This window comes from Rhagoletis pomonella, unplaced genomic scaffold, assembly GCF_013731165.1.
Source record: "Rhagoletis pomonella isolate Grant_MI unplaced genomic scaffold, Rhpom_1.0 Rhpom_scaffold_03814, whole genome shotgun sequence".
In the NCBI taxonomy this organism is placed as follows: Eukaryota; Metazoa; Arthropoda; class Insecta; order Diptera; family Tephritidae; genus Rhagoletis; species Rhagoletis pomonella.
The window spans coordinates 15,513-19,462 of NW_023462366.1; the positions used below are offsets into that span (position 1 = coordinate 15,513).

At 29.6% G+C, this 3,950-nt stretch overlaps 1 pseudogene; it reads left to right on the plus strand.

Moving 5' to 3' along the window:
- The first annotated feature begins 1,259 nt into the window (after positions 1–1,259).
- On the plus strand, positions 1,260–2,869 carry LOC118754385 (annotated as a pseudogene).
- Positions 2,870–3,950: the final 1,081 nt, after the last annotated feature.

The following is a 3,950-nucleotide window of genomic DNA, read 5'->3' on the forward strand; positions in this document are numbered from 1 at the left end:
TATATGTGGCAAGCACAATGACCACACCGAGTTTGGTACAAATTGGTAGAACGGTTACCGATATACATATATGTGATCATAATTGGGCGGTGCCACGCCCATTTTCCAAAATTTTACCATAAACGTATTTCTAGGTAAAGAATTGTTGGAAGTATCAATTTTGAATAAATTAGCTTTAATATTTTCTGATTTATCGAAGATTTTGTATTTCTCTAAATTACCGTTATATGGGATGTGGGCGTGGTTATTGTCCGATTTTTAAAATTTTCGGCCATTTAGTATGCTGTACCAAGGCCAACACAACTGTGGAAGGTTTGGAAGAAATTGGTGCAGTGGTTATCAAGATATGTACATGTAACCATAAGTGGGCGTGGCTACGCCTATTTTCTAAAAATTTATAATATTCTTATTTTTCGTCTGAAATTTATTGTAAATATCAATTTTGAGTGAATTATCTTCAGTAGTTACTAAAATATCGCAGTTTTCGTATGTCTGAAAATTACCGTTATATGGGATGTGGGCGTGGTTATTGTCCGATTTTTAAAATTTGCGGCCATTTAGTATACTGTATCAAGGTCAACAACTGTGCCAAGTTTGGAAGAAATCGGTGCAGCGGCTACCAAGATATACACATGTAACCATAAGTGGGCGTGGCTACGCCCATTTTCCAAAAATTTATAATATTTTTATTTCTCGTCTAAAAATTATTGTAAATATCAATTCTGAGTGAATTATCTTTAGTAGTTACTAAAATATCGCAGTTTTCGTATTTATGGAAATTACCGTTATATGCGAAGTGGGCGTGGTTACAGTCCGATTTCGCCCATTTTCAATACCAACCTACCTTGGATTAGGAGAAACCTATATACCAAATTTCGTTGAGATATCTCAATTTTTGCTCGAGTTATCGTGTACACGGACGGACGGACAGACGGACAGATGGACGGACAGACAGACATGGCTTAATCGATTTCTTTTTTCATCCTGATCATTTATGTATACATTTGTCTATATCTATCTCGATTCGTTTTGGCTGTTACAAACAACCGTTATGTGAACAAAATTAATATAGCACAAGTGCGCTCGGGTATAAAAAACTAATAACCTTCAAAGTTATAAATATAAGTTAAATATTTTAAGCCTTAGTAATTATTTTTACTCCTTTAGAATCGCAGTCTAATATCATTATTGACTATAAAGCCTAATTGATTAAAGAGAATTAATTCTTATAAATAGATTTACAGTCTATCGCCATTTAATCGCGACAATGACTATTTTCAACAAATCACAAAGATATTGGAACTTTATATTTTATCTTTGGAGCTTGAGCCGGGATAGTAGGAACCTCTCTTAGAATCCTAATTCGAGCTGAATTAGGACATCCAGGAGCTTTAATTGGTGATGACCAAATTTATAATGTAATTGTAACAGCTCATGCTTTTGTTATAATTTTTTTATGGTAATACCTATTATAATTGGTGGATTTGAAAATTGATGAGTACCTTTAATATTAGGAGCACCAGATATAGCATTTCCTCGAATAAATAATATAAGTTTTTGATTACTACCTCCTTCTCTTACATTACTACTAGTTAGTAGTATAGTAGAAAATGGAGCTGGAACAGGTTGTACAGTTTACCCCCCTCTCTCATCTGTTATTGCTCATGGAGGAGCCTCTGTTGATTTAGCTATTTTTTCTCTACATTTAGCAGGAATTTCTTCTATTTTAGGGGCAGTTAATTTTATTACAACAGTTATTAATATACGATCAATTGGAATTACATTTGATCGAATACCTTTATTTGTATGAGCAGTTGTATTAACTGCATTATTATTATTACTATCTTTACCAGTATTAGCAGGAGTTATTACAATACTTTTAACAGATCGAAATTTAAATACATCATTCTTTGACCCAGCTGGTGGAGGAGATCCAATCTTATATCAACACTTATTTTGATTTTTTGGTCATCCAGAAGTTTATATTTTAATTTTACCTGGATTTGGAATAATTTCTCACATTATTAGTCAAGAATCAGGAAAAAAGGAAACTTTTGGTTCATTAGGAATAATATATGCAATAATAGCAATTGTACTTCTTGGTTTTATTGTATGAGCACATCATATATTTACAGTAGGAATAAATGTTGATACACGAGCTTATTTTACTTCAGCAACTATAATTATTGCTGTACCCACAGGAATTAAATTTTTTAGTTGACTAGCTACACTACATGGAACTCAATTAAACTATTCACCAGCTATACTATGAACTTTAGGATTTCTTTTTCTATTCACAGGGGTTGTTTTAGCTAATTCATCAGTTGATATTATCCTTAATGACACTTATTATGTAGTTGCACATTTTCATTATGTATTATCAATAGCAGCTGAATTTGCTATTATAGCAGGATTTTTTCATTGATACCATTTATTTACAGGATTAATTTTAAATTCAAAATGATTAAAAAGTCAATTTTTAATCATATTTATTGGTGTAAATTTAACCTTTTTCCCTCAACATTTCTTAGGATTAGCAGGTATACCTCGACGATATTCAGATTATCCAGATGCTTACACTACATGAAATGTGATTTCAACTATTGGATCTTCTATTTCATTATTAGGAATTTTATTTTTCTTATTTAGTATTTGAGAAAGCTTGATTTCACAACGACAAGTAATTTATCCAATAAAATTAAATTCTTCAATTGAATGATTACAAAATGCACCTCCAGCAGAACATAGATATTCTGAATTGCCTATTTTAACAGATTTCTAATATGGCAGATTAGTGCAATGGATTTAAGCTTCATATATAAAGTATTTTACTTTTATTAGAATATTTATAAATAAATGACAACATGAGCTGCTCTTGGCCTTCCTCTTATAGAACAACTTACATTCTTTCATGATCATACACTTATAATTTTAGTAATAATTACTACCTTAGTTGGTTATTTAATATTAATATAATTTTTTAATAATTATACAAATCGAAATTTATTACATGGCCAAACTATTGAAATATTTTGAACAATTCTACCAGCTATTGTACTTTTATTTATTGCATTTAATTCTTTACGATTTTTATATTTATTAGATGAAATTAATGAACCTTCAGTAACTTTAAAAACTATTGGACATCAATGATATTGAAGTTACGAATATTCAGATTTTATAAATGTTGATTCTTATATACTCCCAAAAAATGAATTAACTACAGATGGATTTCGATTATTAGATGTAGATAACCGAGTAATTTTACCTATAAATTTACAAATTCGAATCTTAGTAACTGCAGCAGATGTAATCCACTCTTGAACAGTTCCTTCTTTAGGTGTAAAAGTTGATGGAACTCCTGGTCGTTTAAACCAAACCAATTTTTGAATAAATCGACCAGGTTTATTTTATGGACAATGTTCTGAAATCTGTGGTGCTAATCACAGTTTTATACCAATCGTAATTGAAAGTATTCCTATTAATCACTTTATTAAATGAATTACAAATATAGTAAATTCATCATTAGATGACTGGTCTCTTAAACCACTTAATAGTAAATTAGCACTTACTTCTAATGAAAAAATTAGTTAAAATATAACATTAGTATGTCAAACTAAAATTATTAAAATATTTAATATTTTTTAATTCCACAAATAGCCCCTCTTGGTTGATTAAGCTTATTTATTATTTTTTCAATTACTTTTTATTACTCAATAATTCCTAAATCTCCTAAATCTCAGATTTCACAAAAATCAACTAAATCATTAAATTGAAAATGATAACTAACCTATTTTCAGTATTTGACCCCTTATTAAGAATTTTTAATTTATCATTAAATTGAATAAGAACATTTTTAGGGTTATTAATAATCCCATCAGTATGTTGAATTATACCCTCACGTTATCATGTATTCTAAAAATTCAATTTTATTAACACTACATAAAGAA